Genomic DNA, 13,434 nt, shown 5'->3' with positions numbered 1-13,434 from the left:
CCAGATGCAGTAAAACGCATGATCTACTATGCTCTTTTTCATTCCCATCTCTGTTATTGTGTTTTAGTTTGGGGCAACACCAGTGCAACAAATATACATCACATTTCCGTCCACCAGAAACGAGCTCTCCGCGCAGTTAAAAATGTGTCAGCTTTGGAACATACAGCACCACTGTTTCGTACACACAGGATCAATAAAGGGCTATTCACACTTGCGACTAGATGAGGACGTGCGACTACCAGTCGCGCGACCAGAGAAGAGGAGCTCGATACTACCGGTGTTCAGACTTGCGGCTGTCACCCTCTCATTCTGTTCTCGTTCCGAACGAGAACCACCGGGAATGACGCCGTTCGCGCGCTTTTTCCGTCTGCTTCGACGCAAAACGCTTGCGCCACCCTTGCACTCGTCCAGCATACTTTTAATTTTGCCCGTAAAGCATCATGTTTGAAGATTCAAGTGAGGAGGACGTCGTCGCCGTTTTGATGTGCGCTGCGGCCGCGCGAGCAGTTGCAGCACGCTCGGCGCAGAAACAACAGCGACGGCGTCGGTGGTGGGTACGTCCGTGCCTATGATCGCGAGAGGTGGCCGGGCACGCAAGCCGCCTTCTACCGGAGCTAAGGGCTCATGACGAGGAGTATTTCCGAGAGTAAGTTTTCATTTCAAGCTCAAGTTCCAATTTATTAACTGCGCGCGAAACCTCTTTCTTTCTTTTTTTTTGCACTTCGCAGATTCCTCCGAATGCCACCGCAGACCTTTGACACACTCCTGAACCTGGTACAAAGCGCAATCACTGCAGGATACCAGGTTCAGGAGTGCGATATCAGCAGCAGACCGCTTGGCAATGACCCTCAGGTAAGCCGCATTGTTCTAAAAATGAAACATTTTTACATATTAGTCAAATATTTACTATTACATTCTATAGTAACAGCTGGTACTTTAGTTATGACCATGTCATAACTGAATGCTGACTGAATTTTATTTCAACAGCTCATGCTGCATATGGCAACGAATGAGCATGCTTTTCTGTATGGACAATTTATTGAAAATCTTGCGGAGAGGTTATATACGAGGATCATATCTTTGGTGTACAAGTGAACATCACAGTTAATATGTATATATATATATATATATATATATATATATATATATATATATATATATATATATATATATATATATATATATATATATGATATTCAGCTTTTATTCTTTTTATTCCATTTGCAGGTTCCTGGTCACAGGTCAAAGCCTGAGGGAATTGTCGTATAATTTCTTAATCGGAAGATCGACAGCGAGCTGCTTGGTGGCAGCAGTCTGCCAGGCACTTTGGGATATTCTTAAACCGCTCTATGTCACCCATCCACAAGTAGCAGACGGATAGCTCGAGTTAGGTAAACTTTATCTTTTAGCCAAATTTCTTCCTGCTCTGCTCTAAAGGCACTGATTGTTAGTGCACATGGGTTTTCCGCAATGCTTCACATGAATAATGTGTTAGTAGTGACCAATGTGATTCAGCTTGACTTATAGAAGTACACCATTTAAACTTATTCTGCAGATTCCAGCAGACTTCGAAGAAAGGTGGCAAATTCCACACTGTGTCGGTGCCATCGATGGAAAGCACATCACCATCGAGTGCCCACCGAACTCTGGCAGCGCAGATTACAATTACAAAGGCTTCTTCAGCAAATCTCTTCTTGCTGTCTGTGATGCTCATTATAGGTAAGACTGTCATCATCATCATCATCAGCTGGACTATACCCACTGCAGGGCGAAGACCTCTCCCATATTCCTCCAATTAGCCCGGTCGTGTGTTAGCTGCATCCATATGACCCCTGTAAAGTTCTTAACCTCGTCCACCTATCTGACTTTCTGCGGCCCCCTGCTACGCTTTCTTTTGTATTCTATGACAACTTTGGCAGCATCAGCTATTTAACACTGGCTTAATAACCTGAAGAACCACCACAGGCTTTCATGGTTACAAACCATCAAATAGTGTGAATATAAGGCACTTTGTCGATCTTGATACTGTGCAAAGGCCAACAGTTCATGCAAGCTTTTGAACTTCACTTCATGCTCAAAATTAAAGGACACTACACAAGCTCAACAACATAATATTATTGTAAAATCCACTTACCGGTTGAAACTAAATCCACGGTTATTCCAAACACATCTACTGCTACTCTGTGTGCGCTAAATTTGAAACTGTGTACATTTTTTTGTTCAGGTTCCTGCATGTCGAAATGGGACGCAGTGGAAGCGAGTCAGACGGAGGAATTTTTTCCGCGTCTACATTAAAGAGCAAAGTTTCTCGGGGCGAGTGGGTGCTGCAGCTTCCAATGGGTGCTGCAGCTTCCCAGCTGCAGCACCCATTGGAACGAGGGCCCACCGCCTTACTTCTTTATTGGGGACGAGGCATTCCCATTGAAAGAATTTATGATGAGACCATATCCAAGATGAGGTAGAGGACTTCGATATTTGACTTCATTCTTTGTTCCTGCCAGTGATACAGCACTTTTTCTATCATTGTTATCTGCATGTGCCATAATCCTAATCCTATTCTTGTTTTTTGCTTCTCAAGGCAATGCCTTTCTGGTGTGAGCGTTTGTCATATGTTACGACGACAAGAAAGCAGAACAGTGCCAGTGTAAAGCATAAAAACTATTGTGCAATGCCGCAAATCTATCTTTGCACCATATTTTCTTCACCTACTTAGACGGTGTTTGGTTTGGTGATATCGGCAAATAAACATGCTATTATAAAGCGGATAGAAATCGCATTACAGAAATGCCTTTCGCGTGCATGTAGTAACGCGAGTACCAACGCACTTGTAGTTTTAGTTTTTATACATTGCACAATATGAGCCTGAGACAGTACTCTGCTTTGTGCTTGAAACTTTCTAGCTTCACCAGAGGCTCAGGGCCATGCTTTCTGAGAAGTTTAGTAGGATGCTAGGTATTATAGCGGACTGCATGCAAATAAGAATTGCACAATGTTTTTCTAATTTATGTCATGTTCTTGTCTTCAGCCTTGCACGAAACTGCATCACAGTCTGGCTCATCTGGCATTGAGCGGCGTGTGTTTAATTATCGGCTGAGCCGGACACACCGCATCATAGAAAACGCGTTTGGCATCCTGGCACAGCGGTGGAGGATTCTGCGCCGACCCTTTAAGGCTAAGACTATTAACATCAACAGGTACGGAGTCCGCAGAATCCTCTTCCATTTACTGTCTGCCAGGGTCTGCCGACGCTGAAGACTGGGAAGGGCGTCTCTTGCCTGGGAGCTGGAGAGATGATGCCGCCAGCTCCGTGTTCGCTACACAGCGACTCACAGGCTCTAATTTGTAATTCCTCCACTATTTGCACTGATCTGTGCAATGTATACACCACCGAAACAGGAACATACTTGCCTGTATGCTACATGAAGTAAATAGTGTGGATAATCACAATTATAAATCTACTAAAACTCTTAATTGGCCCTAATGTCTTTCAAAAAATGGAAAAGGAAAAAAGTAAGAACACAGTACACTGAGAGGTTGAGGAGAACCCGTTTCAGAAACCTTCTCTGTAACGGTGTAATGGTGTATAGTACTCTGCAGTCGTGTACAATCCCAGAATATTAACGCTTTGGCTTTATTAGACAAGTAGTCAGGTGACTTATGTTGGTAATGGAATAAAACTTGACAGTGCAATTGCTTTACAGGTATGCAAGAAAGTGCGTGACCATCTTATGCACTACTTCGTCACAGCTGGTGAGGTGCCATGGCAGCATGCAATGATCACTGGCAATCGAGAGTAGAAAAAGGTGGGTTCAACACTGGTGAAGTTTATTTTATACAAAGAGAACTTGCAAGATATGTTCTCTTGCATGTTCAGCAAGGTAAATCATGAAGTCTTTTCAACAATACTTACACAAGTGCAGTGAAAGCATCTATAAGTAACAGGTTAATAACATAAACGACGACAGGTGCACAAGCGCAGTGAAAGCATCTATAAGTAACAGGCTAATAACATAAACGATGACAGGTACACAAGTGCAGTGAAAGCATCTATAAGTAACAGGCTAGTAACATAAACGATGACAGGTCAGGGATTGCACAGAAATTTGTATAAGTAGAATTCCCTCAAGGATAGGCGACGTGCAACGGAAATACCTAATAAAGTAAAAAAATGAACAGCAATTGCCATGAGTCAGTGGTAGAGAACTGGACGTGAGATTCGGAAGTTGTGGGTTCAGATCCCATGAGCTGCATGTAGTTTTTTCTTTTACTTTAAAAACAATGACCTGTACGATTCCATTATTATTTCACTTATCAAAAATAAATATCCCTTATGGTTTCCTTGGTGACAAGGGGCTGTTGGCTTCCTTCATGTCTCATAATGAGCCACCTGTTTTCCCTATATTTGTTTGATGTTTGCATATTTTAAAGTATTGCACAATGTTATCAAGTATAAAAATTAAATAGGAACAATGTCTACCAGAAAAATTGGATGCCCTAACATGAACAGTGCAAGCAGTATGAAATACCAGGTTAAATGCAATGAATAACTTATTATTGATGCAGTAATAAAGCAAGTTGTGACAAGATTAGAAAATGTACTCTATAGCAGTCATAAGCAAACAGAAATGCAATGAGATATTAAGTTAATAAAGAGGTAGTAGCACAGGTGCTGACGATGTCACAGATTGCACAAAATTTGCATAAGTAAAAAGCCATATTTGTACACTATATCACTTGCATATTTCAAAGTATCACAAACTCTTCAAATATAAAAATGGAATAGGAACAATGACCACCAGAAAAAAAAAAGATGCCTTAAACATGAACAGGACATGCAGTATTAAATACCAGGTTAAATGCACTGGATAACCTATTATTGATTCAGTAATAACGCAAGCTGTGACAAGAGAAGAAAATGTACACTCTATAGCAGTCATAAGCAATCAGAAATGCAATGAGATATTAGGTTAATAAAGACGTAGTAGCACAGGTACTGACGATGTCATAGATTGCACAAAATTTTCATAAGTAATAAGCCATTTGTACACTATATCACTTGCATATTTCAAAGTATCACAAAATCTCTTCAAATATAAAAATGGAATAGGAACATTGTCTACCAGAAAAAAAGATGCCTTAAAAGTAAACAGGACATGCAGTATTAAATGCCATGTTATAAATGCAGTGGATAAGCTATTATTGATGCAATAGTAACACAAGTTATGACGACTGAACGTAATTTGCACTTCATAGCAATCATAAGTAATTACAAATGCAATGAGATATTCTGTTAATAAGGAAGTAATAACACAGGTACTGATGATCAGTCGTAGATTGCACGCAGTTTGTATAAGGAAAAAGCTATTTGTGCTCTATATCACTTGCATATTTCAGGTAGAACAAGAGGAAGATGGTTTACACGGTATGAAGGAGCAATGAACAAGGGTAAATGGGGTACGCCTCAGTTCGCAGGTCGAGCCAACATTTCGACAAGTGGACTTGTCTTCGTAAGGACCCAGACGAAGACAAGTCCACTTGTCGAAACATTGGCTCTACCTGCGAATTGAGGCGTACCCCATTTACCCTTGTTCAGTACTCCTTCATACTGCCTATTTAAAAGTATCAAATGATCTCCTAGAATATAAAAATTGAATAGGAATAGGTCTTGGTTATTCTTATCACGTGCTACAAACAGTAGAAAACACAATATGGGACCAGCTTAGGCACTTCTTTCAATGCAAACCCAGCCTAAAATGGTTGCAATTCCCTGCTTCTTTTGGTAATCCTGACCAGCATACAGGACTGACCAACTAAGTGGGGCATTGTGCATGATTTTTGAATGGTTTTGTATTGAGAGCGGTACGTAACATGCCCCCTGGACTAGACAGCCTATTCAAAAATAAGGGTCTCGGGCTGCTACTTCAGCCTCATATGCTGTGGTTTCAATCTGGTGCATGAGATCATGGCCAGTGTGCACAGGCAAATTGCGAAATCGGGCTTCCAGGCGCAAGCAAAAAAATGAAATAGAATCTTTTTTTTCAATCCGTTGCTCTCTGATTTGCGCAAGGTGGTCCATGCATGCCTCAACAATCACTTCCTGGCTGCTGCCCTCTCCTGCATTTCTGCAGACCAGGCATTTCACATTAGTGCACACTGTTAGGCAGTTCGTTAAACATTCAAGGTAAATTTAGCACAAAGCTGACCAAGCAAGAAAGTCTGCACAGACAAAGCACAGGCATATAAATGGTAAAACCAACTTGCTTTTACCCTTACTCTATATTTTGACATTACAGTTGTTCGAAAATGTGATGCAACAAACAAAGATTGGAAATACTCACTTAGAATTTCTTCCTCTTTTTTTGTGACACCCGTGCCCTGTAATGAATTGCACAGTTTTCAGCATGAAATAAAAGGATTCATCTTCTGCCATCTGTTCAGCTAATTTGACTGGGCAGCCACACACATACCGTTTTGCAGGTGGTGCTTCAGGTGCTGCCGCCGGTGGTGCTGCCATTTCAGTCTCTTCTGGCATGTATCTGCAAGTCCATTACAACAAGGACACTTACGCTACATGCAACCTATATGAAAAACGAACCTAGCTTTGAAATAGTGGTAATATGCCAGAATATTTAAACTTTTCCTTACTCTTGTCCTCAGGCCTCTACCCCTGCATTGGAGTGCGACGAAGCCTCACTGAATACCTGCAGTGCCATGGAACTGCAATGCCACAACGAAAACTGCATCAACCCTAACTCTTCCTGTGTTTTTCTCATGCGGTGCACCTCATAACAATGTATAGTGACAGTAACTGCGTTCAGAGAACAAATCTCTGAAAAACTTTTTCTCAAACTCACTAAAATGTTCACTGCATTTCATTGCTGCTCATTGTGGTTATTAGGGGGGCGACTGAGTGGTTCTTTATTCTATTTGTTCATCTCTTTCGGCCGGCATTGTGCTTCATGTTATAGTATACCCTCTCCATTTACCATGTTTGTTATAAATGTTTGTACTGCAACACCTCAAAGATTGTTGCTGTCGAGACTACTTATCACTGTTGCATACTCTGTCATTTTCCTATTAACTATTTTGCTTTGTTTGTCACATTTCATATAAGGCATATATATTCCTCCAGTTATACCCCTGCAATATGCCCTTGAAGTGTAGCAGGTACTTGAATATATGTAAAAAGAGTGCATGTATGAAGCTGGTGCCAGGCTGCAATATCTGCTTTGTTTTGTCTGCGGTGGGAGGCGGGGTGGGGTGGGGGATGGTGTTGCCTGTGTGCATTGACAGCATTTTATTGTGATGGTATTCATAGTGGTGACATCCTCCTTTCATAACTAGAGACAGACTCAGTGGTTGGCGAATTCAATAGCTGCCTCTTGTGCCATCCTGCTTGAGCAAGTGTGTATGGTGCCTTGTATTGTATTTGTTTGTGGCCACTATACTCACAGTTTTAGATCTGTCTGGGCAGCTTTTAGCTTCTGTGTAAATGACATCTGGATGTTTGTCACAGTCCCTTTTCTGTGCCTTCCTTAACCCAGGCTTGCCTCTTTCCCGCATTCTGTTCTGTTCAGAGTTCATGTTTCTTGGTGTTGGTGCTGCCTGATTTTTCCACTGAGGTCATAGGACCTGGGCCAATTATAGTGGTATGGGGGTGTTCGATGGTCGATAGCAGTTTGTGAAGTGCTCTGCCAGTGCACGAGTTTCCTAGCCTGACTCGGTTGCATGAGGTTGTACCTTAAATATTCACTCAATTTTCACCACCCTCTTCCACTCTATAGGTGACGCTGAAAACAAGACAAAAGCACATGCATTATCCGCAACTGCCCAAAGAAACTAGTCTCTCTCAACAGGATGGGACAGATTCACTTTTTTAATCAATGAGTGTTGCTACTTGTAAAGTACACATTTGTGTAAAGCAGCAGATTATTGTGGTGATGCAAGGTTTCTTACCTCATGTCACAATCTGCACTGCAGAGGATGCTGAAAAAAATATGCATGAATTGTTTAAGCTTATTGTACCCATGCATAAAAGTGCCCCTGGATAAAGCAGATTAATGATGAGAGAAAGTAAAGATATCTAACTGCATACAATGTTTGTGTATATCTCCTTATTCGACCACGGTTAGCAGTACATACGGCCAATAACAATTGAGACCTGAGGAGGCACCTGTGACTATCTCAGCGGAAACATATTTACCGCGCACGGCACAGTTATTGGCAGTACTAACATGCAGCAAGCATAGAACTAAAAGCACTGAAGCACAGCTTGATTGCACCTAACTAGCCTCCCCATGATGATACTGGTACTATTACACTGTTATCGAATCCCTACGGGGCCTTCATGCTGTTCATTTCATAAACTTCTATATTGTTAAACTCAATAAACACAATATACGTTTTTTCCCGCATACATTCATGAAACTGTATCCATTATTATGGTCACGGCATAGCTGGCACAATTTTAGCATGTTACACTCACAGTTCAGGCTGCGGTGCGTCCTCCATGAGCTCAACCATGGCCTCAAAATGGGGCCATTTGATGGTGGGCATATCAACAGCCCCAGCGCCACTCTTCTGTTTTTCCTGAAATAATTGTTTTTGGTCCTTACGTATATGTCCTTCAGGTTTTTAATTTTTTTTCTACTTGGGTCCCTGTAGGAGGAGAAAAGGTTGTCCATGAAAGCTTGCACGAGGCAAAATAACCTTGCTGCAAAGAATGCTGTGTGTTCAGCTTGTTTTACCTGATAGCTATGTTTTGTGCAAATTTGTGAGATTTTCTCAAAACAAGAATTTTTTTAAAACATTAGACTAATTAGACTAATTTGTGTGCATGCTTGCTTAAACCTCGGTTGCGCAATACGTGCCGGCGCCACAAAAAGGAATCGGTTTATTACCAAGACATATATCTCGGCTTCTCTAGACAAACACGAGCATCAAGAGATACACACACATACATATATATATATATATATATATATATATATATATATATATATATATATATATATATATATATATATATATATATATATATATATATATATATATATATAAAGGAGCACCGTTTATTGTTCCACATGAGCTCGTGTGGGTAGATGCCTGCAAAAGCATTCATGCTGTTGCTGTTGTCCAAATAACACATGTTGCAAATAAGTTTTTTGAAGTGCTTTCACGCAATAAAAAAAAAATGTGATTGGAGGGATAGAGGAAAGGAAACAAAAAGGAAAATAAATGAAATATGAAATGAAAAGTTATTTGAAATATTGACACCATCCATTCATCATCGTCGTTCTCCTGGAAATACGAGAACGCGGCATGCGCGCCGGCTCGCCTGAAAAAGTTGAGGTGTCTGGCAAGCACTCCGCTTTTAGGCTGCTACCGACGTCCGCTAATGATGACATCTTATTGATAAAGCCCCTGGAAAAACTCTTTTTGAGCGCTATCAGCGCCACCTGCCTCAGGTTTACCTGGCTCACTACGTCAGGCACAGTTGGGAGTAGGAGAGCTGCTGGGCGATAATAGCGAACGTCGGTAGCAGCCGCTTGCCAGACACTTCAGCTTTTTCAGGCGAGCCCGTGCGCATGCCGCGCTCTCGTGTTTCCAGGAGAACGCCGACGACGAATAGATGGTGCCAATCACCGTGGTGTCAATATAAAGCTTAACGAGCAGTTAAATTCTTTCTGTTCTCCAGAATGTTGCGCCTGAGTGAAAAACCCATTTCTCAAAAGTTTATGGTACTTACCGGATAGCCCGAATAACTTTCCGATCTCCTCCCAGGCCATATCTTTCTTCTCCCTGCCTTTGAACTCTGGGTGCCGTTTGTTGAAGATGTATGGGTATTCCTTAAATGAATTAAGAAGGTGCTCGACCGAGTACTCCATTTTTCTCGTCTTCCCGCCAATTTCCAATTTTCCGCCGGCGGTTGCATGAACTACTTCCGGGACCTCGCTGATTGGTGGAATGGTTTGAGACTAGTAGTCGCGCGAATGGAAATTCGAGCAGTGCCCGATCGGCCCGCGGCAGTCTCTTTTCGACCGATGCGATCATTTGCGACTGTCGCTTTTGGACCAAAACGGTCGCGCGACCGCTGCTAGTCGCAAGTGTGAACGGGCCTTAAGGCGCAAAATATATATATGCCTAAATTACTTTGCACCTATAAACGGGCCATTAAAGATACCTTAGTCCTATTTTTAGATTTATCTCAGTTAACAAAACCTTTCAGTAGCTATAGTTTTCGTAATTAATCAACTTGGCTGGTTCCGTGATCAAAAACTAATTATGATGGCTCAACATACGTTACCAACTATACTAAATCAGTACGATACGCTACAGATGAATATCGCACAACTGTCGCAAACGGGTTTTGCTGAACTGTTCATATAGTGTCGTTTACTGCCCCCCGCAAACAATGTAATGTGGTATAATATACTACGTGTGTCCATAGAAATTGGAGTCTTTTTGAGGATATAAACCTTTTTTACTTATGCATTTTCCATGTTAATTTTTCTTTTACAAACTGCCAAATTATGTATAAACGTAAATACTGCATCGTTCGTCAATGCTGCTGGGTGAGTGGAGCTCAGTCAAGCTCCAGTAAACCAGCTTTTTCTCCTGTCACCATTTTTCGCTGTACATTGTATGCAAAAATAAACTAATTGATTGATTAATTGGTTTCTTGTTGGTTTGTAGAGCATTCATAGAGGGCACGATTTCTGCTCGTAAGCTTGCATATATGTACCACTTTCCAGGGCTAAACTTCAATACGTAAACAGACATTGCGAAGTTTACCATCTCAAGACATCTCGGCAATAATGTGAGGGGCTGTTGAACAGTCCTTCTGATAATATCGACCACCTGCGAAAATTTATCATGATCTCACATTGCACGGTACATCAGCACTTTGTGATGCTAGTGCGCGTCTATATTACCACTGCAGGCTGCCGATATTATCTGGAACCCTCAATGAATGCTTGCAATTCGCCTTAAAAATACAGCTCTGAGTCTGTTATGAGGCAAAGGGAAAATGTGTGTCCACCTCTTGAAACGGAAAATCTAAACCCCCGTTGAAGGAGTGCGATTGCTCTGTGTATTCTCGAATATCTACATTAAGAGGTGCAATTCTAAAGAGATTTGAATTGTTTTACTCATGTTTAGAAATGGAGTGTAATATCAGTTCAGTTCAGTCGTTCAGACGTGTACGACTCTTCGTGACCCTATGGACCATGTCACGCCACGCTTTCCGGTCTCTCACTATCCTCCTAACATCACATAACTTCATCTGCAGCGCCTCTAGGATGCCATCGATCCATCGTGTTCGCTGCCTACACCTTCTCCGGTGACCCTCAACCTTTCTCAACATCAAATATTTCTCCAGCGACTCCTCTCTTCTCATCAGATGACCAAGGTAGCTGAGCTTTAACTTTAGAATTTGACCCTCCAATGAGCAGTCAGAGTTTATGGTCAACAATATCGACTGATTTGATTTTCCGGCAGTCCAAGGAACTCTCAAGAGTCTCCGCCCGCACCACAATTCAAACGCATCAATTCTTCAGCGGTCAGTCTTCTTCAACGTCCAACTCTCGCATCCGTACATCACAACTGGAAAGACCATAGCACGAGTTATACGGATCTTGGTTGGCAGACTAATGTCTCTGCTCTTTACTAGGTGGTCAAGGCCCACCATGGCTCTCTTTCCCAGAAGCAGGCGTCTCCTAATTTCATGGCTGCAGTCTCCTTCCGGGGTAATCTTGGAGCCCAAGAAGAGAAAATCTGTCACAGCTTCCACTTCTTGTCCCTTGATGCTCCAGGACCTGATAGGGCAAGACGCCATGATATTTGTCTTTTTAATGTTCAGTTTTAGCCCAAACTTCTCACTCTCTTCTTGTGCACGCATCAGAAGTCTCTTGAGCTCCACTTCACTTTCTGCCATTAAAGTTTTATCATCCGCATATCTAAGGTCCTTGATACGTTTTCCAGACATCTTCACTACAGCTGAAGACTCGTCCAGACCGGCCTTCCTCGTCATGCACTGATGCACTCTGAATATAGGTTAAATTGGCAGGGCGACAGTATTCAGCCTTGCCTCACTCCTTTCTCAATCGGAAACCAATCAGTAAGACCATGACCAGTTCTGACTGTGGCCTCTTGCCCTTGATACAGGTTCCTAGGAGACAGATGAGGTGAATTGGAACTCCCATTTCTTGGAGAGCTTGCCACAATTTGATGTGATCTACGCAGTCAAACACTTTCGCATAATCAATAAAGCAGAAGTAGATGGGTTTCTGGAACTCTCTTGCTTTTTCCATGATCCAGTGAAGGTTGGCAATTTGGTCTAGTTCCTCGTCCTTGCGAAACCCAGCTTGCGCGTCCGCAAGCTGCCGATCCACATACTGCTGCAGCCTATCTTGCAGGATTTGCAACATCACCTTGTTAGCATGCGAAATAAGTTGGAACAATCTTTAGCACTGCCTTTCTTTGGAATGGGGATGTAAACTGACCTCCTCCAATCCTGTGGCCACTGCAGGGTTGTCAAAATCTTCTGACATAATGTATGCAGAATGTTAACAGCGTCATGGTTGAGGTTTTAAAGCAACTCAGCTGGAATGCCATCAATTCCGCTAGCTTTGTTCTTAGCAAGGCTGGCTAAGGCCCATTCAACTTCACTCTTCAGGATGCCCGGCTCGAGATCAGTAATCACAACCGTCTTATGTTGGGTTTGCTTATCCGGGTCCTTCTAGTACAGTTCTTCTGTGTATTCCTGCCACCTCTTCTCTATCTCTGAGGCTTCTGTTAGGTCCTTGCCTCGTTTTTCCTTTATCACGCCCAGCTTAGCACAGAAGCTTCTTTTGATATCTTTGATTGTCTTATACAGAGCTCTTGTGTTCCTTAATTGGCTGTTGTCTTCAACTGCTTGGCACTGTATGTTCAGGAAGGCATTCTTATCTCTCCTTGCTATTTTCTAAAAATCCGCATTTAGAACCTTGTATCTTTCTCTTTCCCCCATAACTTTTGCCATCCTCCTTTCCTCAGCTATTTGCAAAACCTCTTCAGATAACCAGTTTGCTTTCTTGCATTTCTTTTGCTTTGGAACTACCTTAGTAGCAACTTGTAATTTATCACGAACATCAGTCCACATCTCTTCAGGCACTCTGTCTTCTAGATCTAATTCTTGAAATCGATTCCTTACTTCCACAGCCTATTCTGATGGAATTTGATCCAGATCATACCTGAAAGGCCTTCTAGTTTTCTGCGTTTTCCTCAATCGAAGCCTAATATTGACAACAAGAAGCTGATGATCGGTGCCACAATTGGCCCCAGGCCTCGCTTTTACTGCTTTTATAGCGCTTCTCCATCTCTGCCGGCAAAGAATATAATCGATCTGATTCCTGTACAGACCGTCCGGTGAAGTCCATGTGTACAGGCGCCTCT

Source organism: Amblyomma maculatum, unplaced genomic scaffold (genome assembly GCF_055883805.1).
Source record: "Amblyomma maculatum isolate TAMU_Amacu unplaced genomic scaffold, ASM5588380v1 scaffold_13, whole genome shotgun sequence".
Taxonomy (NCBI): domain Eukaryota; kingdom Metazoa; phylum Arthropoda; class Arachnida; order Ixodida; family Ixodidae; genus Amblyomma; species Amblyomma maculatum.
This window is presented reverse-complemented; position numbering follows the sequence as displayed.